The 11,876-nt window shown below is 44.8% G+C and overlaps 1 pseudogene; it reads left to right on the top strand.

Annotated features, from left to right (window-relative positions):
• Window positions 1-1,617: 1,617 nt before the first annotated feature.
• Window positions 1,618-3,445, top strand: LOC148790380 (FHA domain-containing protein FHA2 pseudogene; annotated as a pseudogene).
• The last annotated feature ends 8,431 nt before the right edge of the window (window positions 3,446-11,876 follow it).

The following is an 11,876-nucleotide window of genomic DNA, read 5'->3' as shown; positions in this document are numbered from 1 at the left end:
TTTATTATTTACAGAAAATAAAAAAATTGTTTACAAGATATTCAAGAATATAATATTAAATTGAATCTATCAAATCTACTAATTTATATTTATATAAAAAATGAATTTTAATTTCAAAAAACTTATAAAAATAAAAATTTTAATAATGAAATAATTAAAATTTGCGTATGATTAATATCTTAGAAATTTTAACTGATTTGATATATTTTAAGTTAAAATTATATATTTTCATAAATTATTAAATGATAATTTAATTCATATTTGAGAATTTAATATTTGGTTAACTTTTTTGTTAATGTTAAAAAGTAAAAATAATAAAATAGAAAACCATTGATATAATAATTAGGATAAATATAATAGGTCCATCTTAGGCTCTTAATTATTGCATTGTACAATATTTGTGCATTCTGTTATATTAATTATAATATATTTTTATGTGCATCATTAGATATATATTTCTTATATATTTATATGTTATTTATGGCTATTTGACCATAAATTTAGTGTTATTGATGTATTTATGAAACTTGAATATGTTTCCCTAGTATATTCAAGTATTTCCATATTTTTCGTTCGTACCTGTGTTTTCAAATCGTATCCGTATCTATCCAAGTTATCCGATACTTGATACCGATACTTTAATCCTTGGTTCAAAGACGGTTTGAAAACCATGTTAAAAGCATCTCAACCCTGATGGCAATGGGATTAGATCCTGGGTCTTGGCTGATTCAGCAGCTTCCTTACGGTGAAATGGTGAATCTGCCAATGGGGCCACCAACTAGTTGCTGACAATATATCCCGGGACTCACCCCCATTAGACACATTTGATTGCCTATTGCTGACAATGGAGATCGAGTCCTAGCATAAAAAAGGGTGGCAAATTGGTGGGTGGTTGAGTATCAATCCATCCATATTGATTCACAAACCAATTTTCCACCCATAATAATTTAGTGTTAGTGGGCACAACCCAATCAGACCCTGACCCTCATTAACCCTTCCTAAGCTAATCCCTATCTTAAGAACTTAATGTAATTGCTTGAGGAAAGAAAACAACCCTTAAAGTTAGGTTTGGTTAACCATTGTTGGCTCCCATTGTCTCTCATAGAGATAGATTTGAAAGTGGGTCCATGTGGGCTAGATTTGGCATAAAGAACCGTCTTGAGAGAGGAATCTAGATGGACCCCACAAGGGAGATCATTAAATGATTTAAAACATTCATGGGGATGATGTGCATGCACTCATGAATCATATAGAGAGCTACAACTTAGTTTAACATGCAAGCACCTATGGTGCATGTGGCGATTTCATAAACCACACAAACTGGGAATCACATTCACATAGTGAAAAGAAAGGCTTTAGAAGCCCAATCCATTTAAAATTAACACACCACCAGCCCATAAAACATGCTGCTTTTATATTAAAATCCAATTCCAATGATGGGCCCAATTGCAAAAAGCAATTCAGCCCATTTCCATGTACAGGCTGGTTTGGGCTAGTCTTGCTTTAACTTTAATTACTTGGCTTTCCGAGTATGGACAAATTGGTTAAGGCCCAATTAAATACCCAAGAAAAAAAGAGCATGGCCAAATATTAGTTAAGGCCACAGAAATAGAAACTATGCGGTCCACTCGTTTGCATAGCATGTAAAGGGCAAATGCATGTAGAATACAGCCCTCCTATCGTGTCTTTTGTTCAGTTTTACATATAATCAATGAAGCTGCTTTCTATTTATATTAAAAAAAAAAGGTAAAATACAAAATCCTCCCCTGTGGTTTCTGACAATCATAAAAACCTCATCTAAAGTTTTAATTTAACAAAAGCCTCCCTTGAATTTTTGGAAAACTCTACACATACCTCCCTTCCGTCACTGAGCTAGATAGAAAACGTTCAACGATGTATTAATTTTTTCAAAATGACCATCCTACCCTTCTAAAAGGATTCTCGAGCCCAATTTCATTCTCGCATGACATGAAAGCGTGATTCCCACAAATTGAAGATTTGAAGTATGTAGACAGACTATAGGCAATAGCACCAATAGGCATTCCTCATGTTGGTCATATGAAAAGTATGTAGACCATTCCTGTGTGGCTGTGTCCCTCTTTCTTTCAACCTTCTTCCTTTCTCTGTTTTTTGAGAGATATGTTGAGGCCTGCTTCGCCAAGCTCCAAGGTGAAGACTTCAAATACTACATGCATACCTATTCCATAATCCTTGGTCGGAACAGAAAGAAATCAACTGTCGACGTCAACCTTGCTAGCCTCGGCAGTGGCATGAACATCTCCCTCTCCCACATCTTCTACGATTTCTCAAAGTCGTTGGGAAGAATGGATGCTTTGTTGAAGGCATCCTCCACCTCCCCAGTAATCCTCCCGTCAAGCTTGACTCCCAAGACCTTCTCCAGATCGGCGACAAGAAGTTCTATCTCCTCCTACTGTTTGCAACATCCTTGGTGGATGCTTTGCCCGTCACATCCCTCACGCTCCTCCACCCCTTCTGTCTTCCACTACACATCAGCCCTCTGCATGGGTTGCGTTGCCTCCACCGCCGCATCACTCTTCCAAGACACACTGTCGTTGCTGGTGCTAGCAAGAAATTACGGAGACGAGGGCATGAGATGTTTGGATATGGTTGATCGGGAGGAAAGACAGGGTCATCTGGACAATTAGAGAAAAAAGTCAGAAACCAAGTCAAGAGCTACTGTGCTTTCTGATCTTTGTGGTTCAGGAGAATGGATGCCCATGGCAAAACTTCATTTTTTTGAGCTAGTAGAGCAATATGGAAAGATCTGGCTTCAAAGGACTGGCCTGTCAATGAATCCAAGGGAAGGCCATGGTTTGGACTTGAGGAATATCCAAACCATTTTGTCATCAACACATGGTCCAAGGGGTGTGTAACGTTAGAATTTGCTTTAAGGAAAAGTCTCCTCTTCAAAAAAAGAAAAAATTGTAAGTAATTATGATGGGTAGCAAAACCACATGTGATAAAGAGAGTAAGAAATCATCATCCCTGTTCTCTATCTTAAGCATTTCAAGTGTTAGAAGCCGCACAACAGAGACGATGTAGGTAGGAGTTGAAGCAAGAAACAAGGGACGACTGCATCGCAGTGATGAAGACAGAGGGCATTGGGTGGGTGAACCATGTATAGATGAGAAAGCCACACAGTTCATTACAAAGTTGTATGCAACCCACATCTCAGATCTCAAACGGCAAATTGTTAGAGTTCGGTGGATTGACTCAGCAATCAAGGATGGAAGATTGAAAGAAGAAGAAGAAATCGGCAAAGAAATAATATGAAAAAACAGAAAGGAAAAGAGAATAAAGAGGTTCTTCCTTGAATTGGTGGAGCTTGGATGAGAGATTGCATCCAGCGTTCCTCCTCTTTCCAGATTGGGATAGGAAAAGAAGGTGAAGAGGTCGACAGAGGAGGAGAAGAGAGGATAACATGTCGTAAAACAGATGCAAACCATTTGCAAAAAGGTAAAATAGGTATTTGGGAAAAATTGATTCACCGGTTTAACATTTTTCATCTTGGTTATTGACGGAAAGGAGGTTTTTGTCGTGTTCTTTAAAAATTTAGGGGAGGTTTTTACTAAAATAAAATTACAGGGGAGGTTTTATGATTGTTAGAAACTTGAGGGGAGCTTTTTGTATATTACCCAAGAAAAGCATATCAAACCCCTGGTTCGTCATCACCAAAACAGTGATATTTGGACTTTTCAGAGTCCAACCCATTAAACCCTAGAACCGTGCAACAATTAGACTAGTTCAGGTGTCATAACCTAGGGTACTTCAACCAATTAAACCTATTATGAACTGAATATTCATAGCAGTAAATAATTGGACAACTACATAAAAACTATGCAAAAATAGTGGTTGGGAGTGTGGTCACCATGGTTTCAAAACCGAATCGGATGGGACGGTCGGACCGAAAAAACTAGGAACCGGTCAGGTGATTGGTTCCGTTTTTCCCTAAAACCAGATTTTCTCAAAAAACTGTTGATTTTGGTAAGCAAACCGCTGACCCGGGCGATTAACCGTTCAAACCATTCGAATGATTTTTTTGTTAGAATGGGCCGATCGTTCAATTCGAACGATCGGACCGTTTGACCTGGGAACCGAACCCCTGACAAATTCATTCTATGAGTCGGTTTTAAAAACCTTGGTGGTCACCACCTTTCTTTATGGATATCCGTGATTTCCATCATCTTGAAAGTGGGAAACTACTCTGGGTTTTCTAGAATTAAACAAAAGAACCCTATTCTAATCTATTGACTACAAAAGAAGCATTATGGGAAACCAGCTATCAAAAGTGGCGGCCCATGTTCTTGCAACCTTAAGGTCCCATCTTTTCGGTAAGTTACTTACCCGGGTAAATGCAATTACCTGGGCAAGTTTTTATCGGGAAACATTTATCCGAGTAAGTGCATTTACCGATGTTCTTTTATTTCTCAGGTAAATAAAGTAATGACCATTTTAGTCATAAAAATCCATTATTAAAAGGGGCATTTTTGTCCCATTCAAGTGTTAGCAACTTTCCTCCTAGATGGGAAAGTTATTTACCCACCTAGGAGATGGGTATCAATTACCTGAGTAAGTGATACCCAGGAAAATAAACTTTCCCTGGTCCCTACATTAATTTGAAAAATGAACATGTGATTCTTGATCAATTGGAACCAAAATCCCATTGACCAAATTTCCCCCCTCTCAAAATCCAAAAAAAGAACGCCCCCTAAATGATTCAGTTTAAACAAATAGCCACAACCATACTCCAACCATTCATCCATAGAACAAGCATGTAATCAAGCCAAAAAGGCAATTGTAAATCGAATTTATATTCTTGCCCCCCAAATATTGAACTAAAAGATGTAGTTGGCAAATTCATAAGTACTAGTAGATGATCCCGATATAAGCTTTCAATCCGGTAGTTAGGCCATTCAACTTACCGACTAGTCTTTGTGCATCAGAAAAAGCCTATAGGGACTTGATTCTTTTTTCCTTTGCATATTGAACTGAATGCCTTCTTTGATTTCTCTAATTTTTGCTCAGTACTTGTTATTAAATATGCTTCTCTTGCAAGTATGATTTGAATTGGTGATTGTTGAAGGATGTATTTGATGGAGGTTGATTTGACCCGACCCCTTGAGACAGTGACATGTGGACATGACTCAATACAAGTAATAGCTCAGCATCATAGCCTGACCGCGACTAAGTAACGAGTCCGCAGGACAGCTCGCTATAGGGGGAGCCCACTCCAGCGCGAGCTATAGGACCCCTGATGTATTGAAAGGGAATACTCCAAGACAAGTCTATCCCAGCTCGCGAGCTAGGGTAACCAGGTCGCTCCAATACTTAGGTTGAAAAATTGCCTAAGGGGCCACTTTAGGAGGAACCAGCTCGCAATACCCTCAGGAGCTCGCTACAAGGTAGCCCGTGACAGGGTAGCTCGCTACTAAGTGACGCGATGTTTTCAGGAAGCTTCTATCTGACATGACCGTACCCGTCAGACTGCGCCACGTCTCCTGACCGACGGCGCAATCCTTGCCAGCCCGACAAGTTTGCGCCCACGTCTCTTGACAGGTGGTGGCGTGTTTGTCCTTCCGGGACGTGTCGCTCATCCGATTGGGTAGTACACTGCAACGGTTACCTGCGCAGCCCTGGTAGATAACGACTGCGACAAAGGTCCAGTGGCGGTTACTCCCGATTTGACAAGAACGCTCATATATAAGAGTCCCCTAGTCGAAGGGAAGGGCTCTCTGGAATATCTCGAACTTTCTCTCGAGGTAACTCATTGATCTAGCACAACCTACACTCTTAGCCTTCTTTACTCTTTACCGTTTTCTCCAGCGTTCTTACTTAAGCATCGGAGTATTCTCACCGGGAAAGTCCCCCGGGAATCCTTCACCATCTTCTTCTCAGGTACCGTTCGTCGCCAGCGAGGAGCTAGTCAGCTGCCAGGTAGGAGTGCCCGGATTGCGCAGCATTAGTATCCATTTCCTACATTTCTTGATCTTTATCAAAAGATCCATCAACAAAGAGATTGATCGAAGGATGAGAATGCTCAACAAAGTTTAAAACAAGCTTTTGCACTAAATGACACGCACACACCTCATGGAGAGAATGGATTCCTAGACCTTCTCCCTTAATGGGGATTACAAAATTTATCCCAACTTTGCCAATAGTGGTTATTGCCAAACTCCAATTAACCCCCAAAGAATTGAACAACTGTTCTATGTATAAAGTTAATAACCTTCTTAGGAGAAGTAGCAATATGAATGGGCATCATCTCATGGACAAGTATTAAGAGAACAAGCTTACCTCCTGAGGAGAGGGTTTTTGTTTTCTATCCTTCTAACTTTTTTTGTTTTGGATTTTTCCAAGCAAAAACCTATAGTCACTATTTCTAAGCCCCCGTTCTCTTTCCGAGAAGTTACTTATTCGGGTAAATACACATACCTGGGTAATAAGTGTTTCATAGGAAATACTTATCCAAGTATTTACCCATGTTCTTTTATTTACCAAGTAAACAAGACAATGAACGTTTTAGTCATAAAAATCCATTATTAAAAGAGATAGTTTAGTCTCATCTAAGTGTTGGCAATTTTCCCCCTAGGTGATAAAGTTACTTACCACCCGGGAGATGGGTATTACTTACCATGGGTAATTTGGCCAATGGGAACCAAAATGCCATTGTTCACAAAACCTATTAATGAGGGGTGATTTGGCCCTTTAGTGACATCATGAAACGTGGTACCCCAGAACTGTTACACGACACCTTAGTGCCACGTAAGCATTGACTTCGGAAGCACTTTGGATACATCGCACCTGTCTCGACCTCCTCAACCCCACCTTAGCAGGCTGACCTGCACATGCCCCAGAAGGTGTTAGGTTAGTGTAAGAGGCGACTTGTCACCACAAACTTGACCGAGGCCTGGTTGGTGACCTACATGACGTGACAGGCAGCCTCCTTCACGAGTGGGTTATTGTCTCTGATTCCTCCGGGACCACGCCGCCACATCAACAGAATTGACTCCCATCCCACCCGCTTTGGAGGTAACTAGATAAGCATTATCACTTTACGTGGAGTCCGTCTCCGGGTGTGAAACTGCCTCTAAACGAGATGGGCCGATGATCTCGGATGTGCTACGTGAAGCCTACGACAACCTATGCCTATATAAAGGTGTCCCATTCCTTAAAAAAGGTACGCACGATATAGCACTCACATCTCTCTTGCATTCTCGCTTTCTAAGCATTGAAAACTCTTCACTGACTTACGCATTGGAGTGCCCACCCGGGGTACTCTGATATTGTTTCATTGCGGCTTGACTAGGGAACCTCACTTGCATGGCATCCAAGTTGTCATCCAGCAGGGAGCGACTAGATCGCGCACCATTGATTGGTGCCGTCTATGAGAACTCGCTATGAAAAGCTAAAGTTCTCACCCGTTCATTAAGCCTTGAATCAATGGCATCCTCAAGCAATACCAATGTCAACAACGCTGACAACTTGTAGGTTGACAACACTACCACTAAGCGACGCGATGTTTTCAGGAAGCTTCTATCTGACATGACCATACCCGTCAGACTGCGCCATGTCTCCTGACCAACGACGCAGTCCCTGCCAGCTCGACAAGTCTACGCCCACGTCTCTTGATAGGTGGTGGCGTGTCTGTCCTTCCGGGACGTGTCACTCATCCGATTGGGTAGTACACTGCAACGGTTACCTGCGCAGCCCTGGCAGATAACGGCTGCGACAGAAGTCCAGTGGCGGTTACTCCCAATTTGACAAGAACGCTCATATATAAGAGTCCCCTAGTCGAAGGGAAGGGCTCTCTGGAATATCTGATATCTTATCTGGAATATCTCGAACTTTCTCTCGAGGTAACTCATTGATCTAGCGCGACCTACACTCTTAGCCTTCTTTACTCTTTACTATTTTCTCCAGCATTCTAACTTAAGCATCGGAGTATTCTCACCGGGCAAGTCCCCCGGGAATCCTTCACTGTCTTCTTCTCAGGTACCGTCCATCGCCAGCGAGGAGCTAGTCAGCTGCCAGCTAGGAGTGCCCGGATTGCGCAACATCATTTGGCGTCGTCTGTGGGAAACACTTCAAAAAATCCTTCCTATAAGTTTCTACATTTCCTTTCAAGAACTTAGCATTCATGGCCTCCTCCAACAAAGCCGGGCGTGGTGCCAGCCAGAACGCTTTTGGAGAGCAACCCCAGCTTCCCACTGTCTGTATCGGACAGTTCACCGTTCCCCTCTCTGTGGACAGGATCCCTAGCCTGAATGTGCCTCTTACAGTGGCACTCGTGAACTCTCCACTCCCTTCCACAGTTGGAGCAACCTTTGTTGAACTTTCGGTTGTGCCCCCAGTGACCAACTAGAATCAGTTGGAAGACTTAGTGCAGTGCATGCGAGCCATGCAAGCTCAAATGCAGCAGTTCCAACAGTTCCAACTCTACCAGCAACAAGTGCTGCATCAGGTCTCTCAGTACCACTATCAGCAACAGTTCCCTTCCTTGCCTCAGGCCCAGCAGCCACTCCCTCCTAGGCACCCGGCCTCGAAGCAGACCAAGCCCCCCTGCCGGAGTGAACGACCTCGCTGGGGAGAAGCCTATCAGGCCTAGGATCTCTCCAAGAGCCAAGCCTCTTCCCATGGCAGAAAGGAGAGGCTAGTCACCCCCGCCTCGCAGCCTATAGGCAGGTCGGGGGCCTCCCAGCCAGTCAAGCCTGTATCGCCCCAGCACTTGCAGTTCGAGCTCCTGCTCGCAGAAAATCCGTTTGAGGTCCTAGCCGCAGACACCGAGTAGGGCCCTTCGGTCCAGAGCTACCACCAGCAGTCCGAGCCCATCGAGCTTGGTAACACTAAAGCAAGCAGCACCAACGCTGAGCCGGCAAAGCAGCAGCGAAGACGCCGGCGAGCTCGCCGAACTGCTACCCATGTCTCTCCCAAGTTCAAAGGTAAAGAGGAGGTGAGCTCAGGTGAAGTAAAAGCTACTCATCTCCTCTCAGTTCCTTCCCCATTGTCTCCAGAACTTCTTGTTGTCCCCATGCCAAGAGACTTCAAGCTCCCTCCACTGGACAAGTATGATGGATCCTTCGATCCGAATGATCATGTGGATGCCTTTCAGTCCCAGATGCACCTGGCAAGGGCCAGTGAATCCTACATGTGCGTGGCCTTCTCCACCACCTTCAAAGGGGTAGCCCGCACATGGTATAGAAACCTCGCGCTCAGTTCGATAAGAAGCTTGGCGCAGTTTGTGCAAGTTTTGACCTCCCACTTCGTCACCAACAAGAGGTGCCTAAGAACTCAAGAAAGCCTCCTCGGCATAATTCAAAAGGAAGGGGAATCCATTCGGAGTTACATCAAGCGATTTAATGACGCTTGTCTACAGATACCCGATCTGGACCCCGTAGTTCGCCTCACCGCAGCCAAGCGAGGTATTACCCACAAAGAGTTCAAGTGGCACGTGGTCGTCAATCAGCCCAAGACCGTGATCGAGTTTCTCAAGCTCACAGATCGGTTCATAGGAACGGAGGAAGAGATCAACCAGAAGGGCAAGCAGACCCTCGAGAAAAGAAAAAGGGAACCAGAGCCCTCAACTCAGGGCGACAGCAAGAAGAAGAAGGACCAAGCTCAGGGGGCAAAGCCAAATCCGCCTTTCCGAGCTCCTGTAGCAGAAAGGGACTACACGCCCCTCAACGCGAAGCGGGCCGAGATCCTCATGGCGATCAAGGATGCCCCGTATGTGAAGTGGCCACCTCGGCTGAAGGTGGACCCTAATGTTAGAAATAAAAATTTGGATTGTAGTTTTCATAAAGACCATGGTCACAGCACCGAGAACTGTAAAAACCTCCACGACGAGATAGAGGAGATCATCCGTCGCAGGTATCTGAGAAATTTTGTACAAAATAATAATAGTAATAATAAAGCAGGTCGACAGGGGAGCAGAGTAGAGATGCTCCCGAGTCCAGTAGGCAGGCAGAACAGACACAGAAGCAGCCCCCCGAAGAGAGACCAGTTCGGGGGACCATCCATGTGATAGTTGGCTGTTCGATTGTGGCGGGCTACACCTCAGCTGTAGCTCGCGCATTAGCTCGCGAGGCCGTCAGGGAGGAACAGAACCCCCCGAAGCGGCCATGGATGGAAGACCCAATCTTCTTCATAGAAGATGACGCGCGCGGGGTCCACTACCCCCATGATGACCCACTTGTCATAAAGATGAAGATCAATGACTTTGAAGTCAGGCGCGTCCTCGTCGACTCAGGCCGCTCAGCAGGCATCCTCTTCAAAGCAGCCTTCGACCAACTTCAGCTCCAAGAGAGCGACCTGAAGCCCGCAAACACTCCCCTGGTAGGCTTCAGCGGAGAGGAAGTCAGGCCCCTGGGAAGGATCACAGTACTTGTGGAAGTCGGCACGTAGCCTAACATAGTGAGGCTCAGCCACGATTTCTTAGTGGTCGCAACCCCCTCCCTGTATAACGCCATAGTAGGTCGGCCGATTACCCATGCCTTACAGGCTGTGGTGTCCACTTACTACTTGGCCATGGAGTTCCCCATGGACTTCAGAATCGGGATAGCACAAGGTGACCAGCTGGAGTCTCGCAAGTGCTACGTCGCCGCCCTCAAAGGGAAAGCCAAGGTGGCCGATGACCTGGAGCTGGAGCGACCTACGAAGTAGAGCGAGAAGCGAGCTGCGCCCATAGAAGAGACCGTCTCCATCCCAACCTCGACGGAGGATCCAGCCTGAACACTCCAGATCGGTGCTTCCATTGAGGAGCCTCTGCAATCTAAATTGGTACGCTTTTTACTCGAAAATTTAGATGTTTTTGCATGGTTCGCGGCAGAAATGCCCGGCATAGACCCTAGCATTATAACTCATAAGCTTAATACTGATCCTGTAGTTAGGCCCATTAGACAGAAGAAACGCAACCTAGCCCCAGAGCGATGGAGGGCAGTCGACGAGGAGGTCGGGAAGCTCCTTGCAGCCGATTTTATCGGGGAAGTCCATTACCCGAGCTGGGTGGCCAACCTTGTTCTGGTAGAAAAGGCTAACGGTAAATGACGCATGTGCGTCGACTACACCGACCTGAACCGAGCTTGCCCAAAGGACTGCTTCCCACTCCCCCGGATCGACCATCTGGTGGACGCGACCTCGGGGCATGAGTTGCTGAGCTTTCTAGACGCCTACTCAGGCTACAACCAGATCAGGATGGACCCGACAGATGAAGAAAAGACTTCCTTCATAACCGAGTTTGGACTTTACTGCTACAAGGTCATGCCCTTTGGGCTAAAAAATGCCGGGACAACCTTTCAAAGACTTGTAAATAAGTTGTTTGAGCCATTGATTGGCCGAAAAATAGAGTGTTATGTAGACGACATGGTCATCAAAACCCAGCTTTCATGCGACTTAATACAAGACTTGCATTTAGTTTTTGAAATTTTGCGTAGATTTAATATGAAGTTGAACCCGAATAAGTGTGCCTTTGGTGTCACCTCGGGTAAGTTCCAGGGATACATTGTTAACCGGCGTGGCATTGAAGCCAACCTAAACAAAATAAAGGCCATCCTAGACATGAGACCACCCCGAAAAGTGAAGGAGGTTTCGAGGCTGAATGGCCGAATAGATGCTCTGAGCCACTTCATGTCCAAGTCGGCAAACTGCTGCCTACCTTTCTTTAAGGCAATTAAAAGCAAAGGGTTTGAATGGACCCAAGATTGCCAGCTCGCGTTCGATGAGCTGAAAAAGTACCTCGCTAGCATACCGGTCTGAACCCAGCCCGAAGAGGGCGATGTTTTAGAGCTGTACCTCTCGGCAAGTGACAAAGTGGTCAGCTCGGTACTAATAAAATAAGTAGATCGGGTCCAATGACCTAT

Source organism: Nelumbo nucifera, chromosome 7 (genome assembly GCF_055504915.1).
Source record: "Nelumbo nucifera cultivar China Antique chromosome 7, China Antique-T2T, whole genome shotgun sequence".
NCBI lineage: Eukaryota > Viridiplantae > Streptophyta > Magnoliopsida > Proteales > Nelumbonaceae > Nelumbo > Nelumbo nucifera.
Note: the sequence above shows the minus strand (reverse complement) of the source record. Positions and strands in the feature narration are given on the sequence as shown.